Source organism: Selaginella moellendorffii, unplaced genomic scaffold, assembly GCF_000143415.4.
Source record: "Selaginella moellendorffii unplaced genomic scaffold, v1.0 SELMOscaffold_33, whole genome shotgun sequence".
In the NCBI taxonomy this organism is placed as follows: Eukaryota; Viridiplantae; Streptophyta; class Lycopodiopsida; order Selaginellales; family Selaginellaceae; genus Selaginella; species Selaginella moellendorffii.
In genome coordinates, this window is record NW_003314294.1 from 1,090,878 (window position 1) to 1,105,590 (window position 14,713).

The following is a 14,713-nucleotide window of genomic DNA, read 5'->3' on the forward strand; positions in this document are numbered from 1 at the left end:
GGAACCGAACCACGGAGCAACTCCCGAGCATACAGCCCAAGGAGTGAAGGGACAGGAGCCCGGAGTGACTTGGAACAGTCCTAGAGCAACCAGCATCCCAATGCCAGGACCAGCATGTAAAACGGAGCCAAACGGAGTCTAGCGCTATTTCGGCATACCGGTGGCCTAACGCGAGGATATGGGTACTCCACCAACTAGCATGGAATGGAACTTGGGCTTAGACCCAAGCTGGACATAGAACAAGGACAGGCACGCAAGCGGGAGCTAGACTATGCCTCAGGTTGGTCAGCCATGCCCGACCTACCCATTATCCCTACTACAATTTTGGGAACCCCCCAAAGCCCCCCCCCCCCCCCCCCCCCCTTGAGGAACACACGCTTTGGGCTTTCACCCCAAGCCTCCCTTAGTATCAGGAGTTAGTCTCTGGGACAAGCTCGAAACTTACTAAATATGGAATGTCCCTAGATTGCGAATTTGGACACGGGACGAACACCATTGTGTTCAGGACGATCTCTACATTCCGTAGATATGCCAAATGAGCAAATCTGGACACTTTCCATAAATAGCATTTGGGACCGAAATAAGACTAACACAAAGGGCATGATAGCGAGGGTGTTTGGCAGGCCCGGGAAGCTATCATGTAGCGATATTGAGGGACTAATCTCAATACCCGAGGGTTCTTGTCCCTAGCAAGGGCAAGACAAAACGAGACGGGAACTCCTTACCGAGCTAAGTATGCTTAGCTAAAAACCCGTAGGAATTCCGCCCTTATGCCCCCCCGGGCTAAGTACATTCGAAATGCCCAGTTAACTCCACTAGCACAAGAGGGACTGATAAAGGGTCCAGCAATACCGACCTCCTGCCATCGTGGCAGTAAGGTAAGAGTGTTCGTAAGGACTGGTCGACAGGTAACTTTCGATACCCGAAGTCACATGCGCGACACTCTCCCCCCCTAGGGAAGATCGACGTCCTTGTCGATGCATACTCGAGTCTAGAATACCGCCAAGGAAACAACTCTAGAAAAAGTTCACGGTACTCACACTATGTGAGAAATGCACCAATTTAAATGAGTTAGGGGGCAACCTCTTTGTCTAACGCGGATGCGCTACCAGCTCAGACACCTTCCGGCCGTCGCTGACAAAGAAATGACCAACGGAGTTAGCCACCCTTGCTGCTCTGGGAGTCACCCAGCTTACAAAAGTGTGATATGCCCCTGCCCGCAGGAACATAGAGAGAGAAGCCAAAGGCCCCAACCCTCCTGAGCAAAGAAACCAAACCCGTCGGCACGAAGTGCCGAAGCTAGTCTGCCTATACTGGCCCAAACTCAAAGATCAATAGATGGACAATATCAAAGTCATAGACAATGATATCTTATAAGCTTAATTATCAGTGATTATATCTTAGAGTAGAACACAAAAGTATTCCAAGTAAGTTATCATCCGATAAACCAGTATTATAGTAGATAGGAACCACCAACATCATCATAATTGGTAAACATAGGAATCACCATCCAACAAAACTCAATAGCAAGTGTATCATCGAGAAAACTCAATGATAAAACTTAACTACTGAAGATGGCATACAGTATGCTAAACAACTTACGAAAAATAACTCAAAGAACACAAGGTATCATTGACTAGCAAGCACAATGCTTGCGAATGTATCACCCGAAAGTAATAACATCCCAACCTATCAGAACTAACTTGAGCAATAATCAACAGAACAAAATGAATGTTGCAAGACCAACAAACACTCGTTCATGCCAACTATCACAAAAGCCAATCTGAACAGATCTCGGTCAACAATACCAAGGAATTAGAGTTGCTCAAGCAAGTGTTAGCAACATCCTACCAATGTCTCAAACCCAAGAGACCAATCCAAAGCAAACCACAAACAACACCGTGGCCTTACGCGAGCCACCTGGGTACTTTCTGCCCCTGGCCGTGTTTGCCAACACTGCCACTGGATCGAGACCCACAGGCCCGACCACTAAGTCCCACGGTCCTCTGGGACTTCCTCACCACACGACTGTGTCCTTGGTCACTACCCCAGAGGACTGCTCCTCTTCCTTTCCACAGTCTGGGCCTTTGGGACAACATTTCGGAACGCCTAAGTTCATGTTTTCCCTTTGTAAGGATCAACCTGGCTCATTCTTGACCTCTGCGTGGGTTTTCTTGTCAGGCAAAATGCTGCTGCGTGGACCATTGCTTGGATCTCGTAAAGCTGTGAGGTAAGGTTATTTATTTTTATATTACAGGCTCGTCCAAAACTCGATGTAAGAGATACCGATTCTTTATTGGATCAACGACTGGGAGCATCGGGTATGAGCGGGTTCCGTTGAGCCACACCAGGTATCCAAGTAGGTAGTGCCACCCACACTTGGACTGGGAGCATCGGCCAGTCGATCTCCCGGGGGAACTAGAGCCGGCTCTTGAACACTTCACCAAGCTACCCCGCTTGTCGGTCTGTGTTCACTCTAGTCTTGGACTTCCCAGTGGGCAGCTCATCACCCAACACTGGGTCCGGCCTTCCTGGGCCAAACTGGCCTTTCCTGGCCAAACTGGCTCCACTGCAGTCCTCCCCCTACTATACTTTTGGAGCTCACCAAACCCCCCAGGGTCTGGGAGACGAACGCTTTGGGCTTTCACCCTCTCAGGCTCCGGACTCGGACTCGGACTCGGACTCGGACTCGGACTCGGATTCGGACTCGGACTCGGGCTCGGGCTCGGTCTTGGCCTCAGCCTCGGTCTCGGTCTCGGTCCCGATCTCGGTCTCGGTCTCGGTCCTAGTCTCGGTCCCGGTCTCGGTCTCGACTTCGGACTCCATCTCGGACTCCATCTCAGACTCCATCTCGGGTCCATCTCGGACTCCATTTCGGGTCCATCTCGGACTCCATCTCGGACTCCATCTCGGGTCCATCTCGGACTCCATCTCAGACTCCATTTCGGGTCCATCTCGGGTCCACCTCGGACTCCATCTCGGACTCCATCTCGGACTCCATCTCGGGTCCATCTCGGGCTCCATCTCGGACTCCATCTCGGGTCCATCTCGGGTCCATCTCGGACTCCACTTCGGACTCCAACTCGGGTCCATCTCGGACTCCACTTCGGACTCCAACTCGGGTCCATCTCGGACTCCACTTCGGACTCCAACTCGAGTCCATCTCGGACTCCACTTCGGACTCCAACTCGAGTCCATCTCGGACACTACTTCGGACTCCAACTCGAGTCCATCTCGGATACTACTTCGGACTCCAACTCGAGTCCATCTCGGACACTTCCACGTGTCATGTGTTGGTCCTTTTGGGTCCCTTTTTGGAGCCTCGCTTTTTGCTCGCTTCGTGCTCGTTCCTCTTGCAGTTCGTTGGGAGTTCCACTCCCGCTCTTGACTTTTCAAGTCGGAGCTTTTGGTCCAAACGTGTTACGCTCGTTTGGCTCTCGCTTCAGCCACTACCACGTGGCACCCTTTCCGGCTCCACTTTGGGGCCTAGGGATTTTGTGTCTCACAACTCCACCACCTATAGACGAAGTTCGATGTCCTCATCGAACGGTAAACCATTTTGTAAAGTAACACTCGCATGTGTTACCATTTCCATCTTTGGCACCTAGCCAATATTTATCAATGGTTTGACATTGAAGGCTCACCATGCCTTTTGCATATGCCTCAATGGTTTGACACCAAAGGCTCACCATGCCTTGCCTATCCTCTAAGGAGGGTGGTCTCTCCAACTTAGAGACTGATTGGACCACATATAGTGGTTCTCTCCTTTTATTGGTTTAGTTCTTGCTAAACCTCTTAGAGACCCTTATCTAAGTCAATCCCACTACTCCTTCTCGAGTAGTCTCAATTTCCATCGATATAACCTTTGCACTTTGGAACTTTGAATTTTGACTTCTTGGAGTCAATTTCCTAGGTGTCTTCGACACCTTGCCTTGCACCTTTTGTGCAACTCCACTTCCCATCCTAGGAAGTTCTCTACTCGAGGGCACCATCATCCTCTCTTCTATTTCGTGCCAAAGTTCCAGTTATCATACTTTGTGCTAGGGCTGTTCATGGCCCTATCATTTGGCTACCTTACCGCTCCCTCCCTTGGAGCTTCCACTTTCGCCAAATCGGAGCATTTCGGAATCCTTCCTTGGAAACACACTTCCTTTCCCGCAACTTGTTAGCGTCCAACACATTAGTGTTCCTCGCCTAACTTTGTCACTTGGATTCCTTCCAAGGGATTCCACGGCCCTATCTTGGCCACTCATCTTTTGCTCCTATCCGTTGATTGTTGCACCAAGCAACATTGAATCCCTACCTCCCTCCTTGAGGTATTGTTTCGGTTCCATAGCAAAGACTCTTCTTTGCCAAGTCCGGAGGATGTTCACCCCTAGTACGTCTCTTTAGCATCTTCTGCTATGGGCTCTATCCACGGCCCAACTTCATGACCCTCCCATGGGTCTTTTATAGAGACTATTTTCCTCGGACTCACTATGCCATCGCACGGACATAGTTTATTTCCCTTAGGTGCTCTTCCCACTTGGTTATCACGACCAAGCCACACCACCTTAAACAGTTCAATTTCAACATTTTGAACCAGGAACTTCATTCCTTAGCCAACCAAGGACCTTGTCCTTATCTGGCCATAAGATCACCTAGTGATTTCACCTTGGCACCTTAACAGAGTTGCTAAGAGGTACTTGGTTTTCTAGACCTTCAAGTTGTTGACTATAACCCCAGGGGCATCCCCCACACTTGGCGGTGCACCCAAGCCAGCCCTTACGGCCAAGGGTTCATAGCAACTGAGATTAGGTGTCCCCATCTCACTCACCACGACCTTGGTGCCACTTGCACCAAAGCGTTCAAGTTAGATATGCTGAGCTTTCACACTAAGCAATCTAACCGTGCATCACGACTCCGAGGCATCCCTCGCTTGGCGGTGTGCCCAAACCAATCTCCCCACTGAGAGTCCATGACCACCGAAATATGAGTGTCCTCATATTCCAAACCATCACCACGCCCTAGTGATTTGGGACTCGAACCCAAGCACTAGAGGGTCGGGACTCGAACCCAACCTCCGTATATGCATCTACGGACGGCATCACACAAGATGCCTGGCGTGACTCCCCACGCCGGTGCACCAACTTATTTTTATTTTTAAAGCGCGCTACAGATCACAGCTTAGGAACCTAGTTCCTCCACACTGCCAAGTCCTCTCACTTGACATGTCCATGATCATGCATGGGCTCCTCCATGCTTGGCCCCATGGCCCACCCTTTTTGAAGTTATCACCTTCAACTAGGGTATTTGTTCCCCCGACGTGCCAATCTCGCTTGGCAAGTCCTCTGACCACTGTAACATGGTTCCTGCATAAGCGTGAAAGTCCTTGACCATCGACTTTCGTTCAAAGCCCTCTCCTTGAACACTCGGGAACTACTTCCCTAACCTTGATAGCCTTGCCTCATGGCAAGCTTCAAAACCACGCTTCTGCTGCGCCACTCTGATTTCGCGCGTTCCATGAACCATTTACACTTGGCCTTTCTAGGTACTAAGCTACCTAGAATCGTCTTTGGGAACCTTGAAGGAACTCTGTCCCTCAGCTTGCTAAGGCTTCCCTTTTTGCAAGCCTTCCAAATGCCACATAGTCTAACATGGACAATTCCATATTTTAGACTTTCCATGGCATCACGGTTGCTAGTGGCAACACCCTCGAGCCCCCACTTGATTCTCCACTCCCAGCTGGCATAACCAACCTTGGTTATGCCCTTTGATTCCTACGGTTCGGTTCTATCCCCTTACTTCTTGCTTTTTGGCTTCACACCTTTCCTTTGGTCATTCTCCTCCAGACCAGAAGGATAGCTTTGCACTTTCTATCATGCTTTAGCAAGTATTCTTAGGGATGAACCTACCCAATAGCCTAGGGAGTGGTTCTTCAATCCGGGTATGCTCACCTTATAATCCCACACACTGGGATTACATTGTTGCTTATGGGCCTTTACATGCCCATCACTAGCCTTGCCAAAATTCCATTTTTGGCTTTGTCCAACTCGGGTAGACAGTCCTCTCCTGTCTCCGCAACCTTGAACATTTGGATAGCACCTTCTATCCATCATTCGCTAGGGACTTAGTCCCTTGGGCTTTATCCATTGCCCTCGCGACATCAAACACCACCTTCTGGTGTTCTAGAGTGTTCGGGTGTCCCAATGATGGCTTTCTTGACAATGAGTATTTCCTTTTATGACATTGACTTACTATATCGCAACACAAGCAACTTATCCCCCGTAAGGGTATATCCAACTTCCCTATGCTATTAAGAAGTCTTGGGTAGCTACCTTCTACCCGTTTAACCAGTTATTTTGCATCTCTTGCTTAGTTGCCTCATAATTGTCAAGTCCTACAACTCATTGCTTGGTGCTTTCACACCTCCATCATTATCTGGGTCACCACACTCCAACTGCATGCTCTGCAACTTAGGCTATGCTATTCCCATTTCCATTGGGATTCCTTTGGCAAGGGGTTCTCATGAACCCACCAATATAGCCTCAAGGTATCACACCTTGGCATATTTGGTGTCTCCACACCATCGGCTCCACGAGCCTACCTCTATGACATTTCCCCTTCGTGTCTAAGTCTTTGCCAAGACCAACACCGCTCTTTCTCATGCCAACCATCCGTTAGCACTGCACTATAGAGGTCACACACAACTTTATGTCAAAGTTGTTTTCTTCTGGGAACACCTTTCCCATAACTTTAGCATGGCACATTTTGCCATCGAGGAGATACCCTCTGTTCTCATCCTTGGATCCTATGATCCCCCCCCATCCTTTGTGGGGTACAACACACCTCAGTCCAAATGCTTCCATCAGTCCTTTTAGGACCATCCGTTGACTCTACTTGAGTCATCCAGCAGTTTTGGACTTGGTTAATCCACAGACCCGTAAGGTTCTACTTGTGAGGCACTAGCTCACTGGAATACACTTCTTGCATTCCTGTCCTACTCAAAAGGACTATTTTCACAAGTGTTACTCCGACACTTGATTTTGTTCTCTGGGGGCCACCTTTGCCCCTGAGGACTACTTGTCCATGTGATGAGAACACCAACTCATCCACTTAATACACCCCCAACTCCTTGGGTTGTTCCAGCATTTATTAGAGGTAGCCCCGGCTACCTTTTCAAGGACTTGAGTCCTCTTCCGTATTTGACCTCCCACGGTCATTACTTCTTGTCTCACATTCATGAGCACCAACATCAACTATATGAGGAAAATCTTGTGACTCCTTTATTGCTTTGGAGTTTTTATCTTTCCCGTGATCCCAACTGTAGTTGTTTACCACAACTACATTAGCCAGTTTGCTAAGTCAAACGCTCATCTGGATCACATCCTCAACTCTTTGAGGAAAACCATATACTGTTCCCAAGATCCCAAAGTCGTTCCATTATTGGCCCTTTTCTATCCACCACCTTGTCTACAAGTTCACACATGAACTGTAATGGAGAGCCATATCTTCCCGACCTGCTACTCCTCAAGGATAGGCCCACTTCTCGGACCTTCCGTTGCCAACACCAGTGGTGATATACTTGAGCACCAATAAAAGTCGGACTAAGGAACAGCTCCGATACCAAATTGTAAGCGACTAAATTTTCCATTCTACTTTAGTCACTTAACCACACCTCTGACCACTTGGAGAAGTCTCATTCACAACCTCCATAAGTCCAATCTAGGACTTGGGACTTGCTAGCCCCGAGAATGGCATCCATGCCACTCAACATTTGCACTTGGTCCAAGTGCTCCACATGTCCGATCCCATGACCGACACTCAAAGGTACCACCGACATAACAGCCCGTTACGCTAAGGCCATGCCCAATCACCTTTGCCACACTGGTAGTCCAATACCACTTGCATCACCGTCTTGGCTCTCCAAGACTAGGCAAACCATCCGTGAGTGGTCATCTCAGATCCACTCCTTAGCATCCTTAGGATGCCCACCGACAAGGGGAATAGCCTTCCCCAATATCCCTCTGTCAGTCCCCACTAAGTCCCTTTCTGCCCCTGGCCGTGTTTGCCAACACTGCCACTGGATCGAGACCCACAGGCCCGACCACTAAGTCCCACGGTCCTCTGGGACTTCCTCACCACACGACTGTGTCCTTGGTCACTACCCCAGAGGACTGCTCCTCTTCCTTTCCATAGTCTGGGCCTTTGGGACAATATTTCGGAACACCGTGGCCTTACGCGAGCCACCTGGGTACTCTCCTCGCCTTCTGCCCTTGGGTGCTCTAGCCATGGGCTTAGAGCGGGTTCCGTTGAGCCACACCAGGTATCCAAGTAGGTAGTGCCACCCACACTTGGACTGGGAGCATCGGCTAGTCGATCTCCCGGGGGAACTAGAGCCGGCTCTTGAACACTTCACCAAGCTACCCCGCTTGTTGGTCTGTGTTCACTCTAGTCTTGGACTTCCCAGTGGGCAGCTCATCACCCAACACTGGGTCCGGCCTTCCTGGGCCAAACTGGCCTTTCCTGGCCAAACTGGCTCCACTGCAGTCCTCCCCCTACTATACTTTTGGAGCTCACCAAACCCCCCAGGGTCTGGGAGACGAACGCTTTGGGCTTTCACCCTCTCAGGCTCCGGACTCGGACTCGGACTCGGACTCGGACTCGGACTCGGATTCGGACTCGGACTCGGGCTCGGGCTCGGTCTTGGCCTCAGCCTCGGTCTCGGTCTCGGTCCCGATCTCGGTCTCGGTCTCGGTCCCAGTCTCGGTCCCGGTCTCGGTCTCGACTTCGGACTCCATCTCGGACTCCATCTCAGACTCCATCTCGGGTCCATCTCGGACTCCATTTCGGGTCCATCTCGGACTCCATCTCGGACTCCATCTCGGACTCCATCTCGGGTCCATCTCGGACTCCATCTCAGACTCCATTTCGGGTCCATCTCGGGTCCACCTCGGACTCCATCTCGGACTCCATCTCGGACTCCATCTCGGGTCCATCTCGGGCTCCATCTCGGACTCCATCTCGGGTCCATCTCGGGTCCATCTCGGACTCCACTTCGGACTCCAACTCGGGTCCATCTCGGACTCCACTTCGGACTCCAACTCGGGTCCATCTCGGACTCCACTTCGGACTCCAACTCGAGTCCATCTCGGACTCCACTTCGGACTCCAACTCGAGTCCATCTCGGACACTACTTCGGACTCCAACTCGAGTCCATCTCGGATACTACTTCGGACTCCAACTCGAGTCCATCTCGGACACTTCCACGTGTCATGTGTTGGTCCTTTTGGGTCCCTTTTTGGAGCCTCGCTTTTTGCTCGCTTCGTGCTCGTTCCTCTTGCAGTTCGTTGGGAGTTCCACTCCCGCTCTTGACTTTTCAAGTCGGAGCTTTTGGTCCAAACGTGTTACGCTCGTTTGGCTCTCACTTCAGCCACTACCACGTGGCACCCTTTCCGGCTCCACTTTGGGGCCTAGGGATTTTGTGTCTCACAATGTGGTATTGCAAAAAGCCATAAGCTATCAAAGAAAACAACTAACCATCATGAAAGAGCATCAACCATCCTATCAATAGAAAAATGCATAATCATCATCGAAGAAAGAATCTACTATTCCGAAGAATAGCAAATCATTCTATACCAACAATAATCAAGCAAAACCCTTGACAAGGATAATCAACTATCTTAGATGATAGTCAATCATCACCAATGATTGCTAGATGCAAAGACTAACATCAACATTGAAGCTAATGAGCCAAAATGCCTTCCCCCAACAACTCCTAACAAATGAAACAATGAGCATGAAAACTCAAATAACCAAAAGCTCGAAGAAGTCTATAGCCAAGTCTTGCCTAATAATGATCACAAGTCTCGCATGGACTAACGTCAATGCTAAAGAAGAAATCATGGTACAACCCACAATATCCTCCTCAACACATCTATAAGCTAAACTTCATAATGCAAAGCTAATGAAGAGCATATCTGCATCAATCCAAAAGCTAAGCATAACAAAGCTATGCTCAACAAGTGATCATCAAACGATCCGCCATGAATCCATCTATAGCAAGACGTAACTCACATCATAACAAGCACAAGAAGAATCATCAAATGATCGATATATTCCAACTCAAATCCAATAAGGATTCAAATATTCCAATATCAATCACTAACTCTTCCACTTGTAGAGTTAGCATAGTCCATGACTAAACCACTTTTCAAGGAAAAGCTCAAAGCTCAACCCCTACTAAATAATCTCGTCTAGGACATAACTAACTCAAACTTGCCATTCAGTTCATTTGAACGTCAACATAGTTGCTAACTAGCAAATGCACGAATGCTAATAACACAAAGCTATAGCCAAATCATCGACACTATCTTCATCAAAACTAATGAAACTCGACATCAATCTTGTGGAGAGACATCTCATTTCACTAAAATCTCAACATCAACAATGTCAACGACAAGGCATCACTTCAATGCCATCAACACTAGAACAAAGCTAGAAGAAAGCACAAGTGTATCACCACTCAAAACTCTCTAGCAACCAAGCTAACCAAAGTCGGAGATACTTTACTTAGTATCCGAGACCAATCTCTCAACAATACTCAGATACAGATAACACTTCCTCAAGGAGTGAATCACCACGTCCATGACTCAATGAAATCCAACACTATGAACTAAATGCAACCAAATGATATCAACAGAGGTAGAGTCGACATGCCAACATGGAAAACCCATGTAAGTCTAACGACACAATCCTCCGCAACCCTATCCGGTAAAGCAAACCCATCACTGATAAATCTTCATCGAGTGAAGCAAGTGTCAACAATCCTTGACAAAGTCTACAAGCAATCACTAGTCGCAAAGCAACTAACAATCACCCCTCAACTTGCCTTCACAAGACTCAAACACTAAACTCATGCCATCGAGTCATATACTTGTCCAACATGAACGTGATACCCCAGGTCGAGATAAACGTTCATGGACAAGCATAAACTAAATGACCACTCGACTTCAACTCAACCGCAATAAGCTCACTAATGCATTTAGCCAACAGCTCCGAGTATGCCTTGAAGAGGCTAGCTACACATGATCAACACTAAGTCGAAACTCAAGTGAAGACCATGAGATGGACTCATGTTGGTACACAACCTCCTCATAGACAAAGCTATAGTACAGGTACTAACATCTCAAACTTAAACAACTAAGTTGAACATCACCATCCTTAGCCAAGGCGCAGGGTCACCAAGACCAAGTCAAGATTAGTGAGAGCTCACTACTCTCATAGAGTCTAACGAAATGCAAAGTGCAACCTGCCACCAAGCATAACGCTACAAAAGAAAGGCACGAGGGTCACCTTTCTAGAAAAGTGCAACAGCCACTTTTCTACATTAACTCCAGACTCTATCCAACTCAATTGCCTTAGCCCCAAAAGTTAGCATCCCTTTCGGGCCGCATCATACAAACTATCTACTAAGGTCTAAGCCAACCAAAGTCAATTCCAACCCTTTCACTAGTTTATACTGGCTTACGAAAACGGAATGGTTTTCGGCAAAGTGATAACAGATCAGCCATTGGAAAAGTCTAAGAAAATTTGTGGAAAATTTTCCATCCTAGAGAAAGATGGCTCTTAGTCCAGGAATGCAAACTTTCAAGACTCAACCAACTTCCTCCTACTTAACAACTTCACATAGGCTCACCTCAACACAAATTCTCATGACCCATAGTATGCTCTATTTCGTTAAAGTGGGATTTATTCAGTAAAATGGGACTAGGTACAAATTTTCAAGTATTTGAAAATGACGTGAAATTATATGTTTTTTGTCCAGGGGCTAGACATATCTGGGGCATGGTGACTAGCGCGGTGACTTTATGTCCAGACTGAGTCCATTTGGTTGTATAATAAATCTCATTGTCAAGGTGAACAAGCCGAATCTGAAACTAAAGAAGAGCGATAGCATGCGCGCACACACTATTTGTTTGTTCATTGAGCGTGTGGTGAGCTTTCCAAGATGAACGTCATTCCTATTAGCCAGACATATAACTTAATGGTGAGAACATTTAGATATTATTCAATGTTATCTTTTTCTAACGAATCTAATTGTGAAGGTGTAGCAAGAGGCATTGCTAGTCTAGAGAAGTCATTTAACTCATTTGACCCTTAGTGTATTTTCATGAAACTAAATAACATTCATATTATTAAGGAATTTCTCTAGTACCTTTTTTTTACGACATAGAGGCTTGCATTTCTTTCAAAGGTGATTTAGTAAAAGGCCTGAGGGCACATGCCATTCTATTTCTCAAACCGGTATTAAGATATACTAGTGCAAAGGGAAAAAGGTATTTGGTGATCAAGTAAATGGCATGAGGGCACACGCCATTATAAGCCTAAGCGCTAGTGGACACCTCCTTTTTGGTACTCTCAGCGGTACTATCATCCTTCTCCGGGTCAGTTGTTTTGCTTTGGATTGTTGTCTCTGACGTTACTGGGGCGTTCTCGATAGTTGTTAATGTTGCCGTTTGTTCAGAAAAATGATCACCTGGAGTATAGTACAGGGAGTTTGGAAGACTTATATATTCTACATCTTCACCTATCTCCTTCTCCGTCTCCTTTTCTGCCTCACTTACAGATTTTGTGCTTGCCATGAGAACGCTCTTCACCCTAAAATATGGAGTTCGTTGTGTTATAAAAGGAAACCAACACACTCGCTGCAAGGGAATGATGGTACATAAAGCACGTAAGCCCACAATATGGGTTTATGTGCCATTAATATGGGCCACACGCCATATTATTAGATTTATGCACGTGTGATTGGTAAATGCATATGTCACATCATCTTTGTTTTACCTCACACACTATATCAGGCCTAATGAACCATATCACATGTGCGCACATGCTATATATATGGAGAAGTATTATGCAAGGATAGAAATTCAATGCATGATTGTGGAGAGCAATGGCATGAAGCCACATGCTAAATAACATTTTAGAGAAAGAATTAAAATAAAAACATGCAAACAGTACTAAGTGGACCAAGACTTAGAAGTGCACAATTGAATGAGGTATTTCTAATAAATACTTCACTCACCTCATATAGGAATGGCTACCACTCTCAAATGGCGTATCGCCTCATGCCATCATCTCGCAATTTGTTATAACAATCTGATGAATTCATATTCGGCTTGTTCACCTTGAACTTTAAGTAAGATTTGCTAGAACAACTAAGAATTTATACTTGTTATTTGTATCATCTCACCTAGGAATGGCGTAAGGCCACATGCCATCACGCCTCCTCTGATTCAGATTCGGATTGTTCACCTTGAAATAAAATACATTAAAAACTTAGTAAAGGAATATTCATGAATCTCACCTTGAACCCGGGTTATGAATGCTCTTGCTGCATCTCTTGCATGGTCTGGCAAGGTGATGGTGGCACTCTGCTTCCGCATCCAACCATGCACAACATTATCCACCGATATGCTCATGCTGGGATCCCTTGGATTCAGCACCCATCTCTTTTCTAGGCAATCGTTCGTATATCCGAAACTTGGCTTGAACCACTCCACAGTTACATTGAAGGAGTTAGTTTCCGCGTCCTCCTCTGCATCAGTGATGCAGCGCCCCACCCATATCATTTGTTTTTTATTACTGGGTCTGACAAGCACGACCATTCCTTTGCAGACCTGTACTGGATTGAATGCTGAATCCGGCTTTTTGTTTCTCGGCCCACAATAGTGATCCTCAACATCGTTATCTGTCACTGCATTTCCAGAGGACATTGTTCTGCTACTATCTGGTGCTCTGGGTTCTGGCCAAAAGGACTCTTCCAATTCTTCATATACAACCGGCCCATTTTGGATAGCAGATATAATCTTCTCCCAGTATTCGAGCAAAGGCTTGCACCTCTGAAAATAGGATTCTCCACCAAACACCAACCCCCTCTTCCAGAAGGCAATATGCTGTCTAATCCCGGCCACTATACTTTCCTGGTCTTTGAGTCCATCCGGGTGCATCGGCCGTGGGGAACCCTGAGGAATCATAGGTTCCCCAGTTATGGGATCTTTCTTGAAGAGTTCAATGCCGTCCACTGGCAGCCACACTGTGTCCCATTCTCTCATCTTGTACCTCATCACTGGAGCACCGTCACACATGCTGAAATGAAACTGAAGAGGCTTGGAGTGGCCAATCAGCGTTTCGGATCCGTCCCTGATGTAACCTCTTACAAACCCCTTAAAGTCTGGAACCTCTGTCAGAAGTGCAGCTTCAACAGTGCCTTTGATGCAATTTTGGAATTCATCGTAGAGTTGTGGGAGGGTGAGGACATTGGATCGCCGGAGGGACTCTGCCAGGTGACTGAACATGGCATCGACGTCTTCATGAGTGTGCCCAACCATGAGAAAGCCAAGTGTAACCGTTTCAAATATGCCTTTGGCAACAAGCATCGCTAAGTACGCGAAGACGTACATGTTTTTGTTCTCACTGCCAGCATTGTCTGTTTGGAGCAAAAGATGGGGTGGAAGGCCACATCGGCCGCAAGAACTTCCTTGAGATTCTGCTTCGTTTGGATGAGGCTGTGCATTCACCGGGCGACCAGCCTCGTCGGAATGGCATGAGGCCTCACGTGATAACCCTACAATCTGACGGCCAACATATTCACTGGGATGGCATGGGGCCCCACGCGATACTGCAAGCCTTTGCTCCTCCTCCAGCTGAACCCTGTATGGGGTTCGATCGA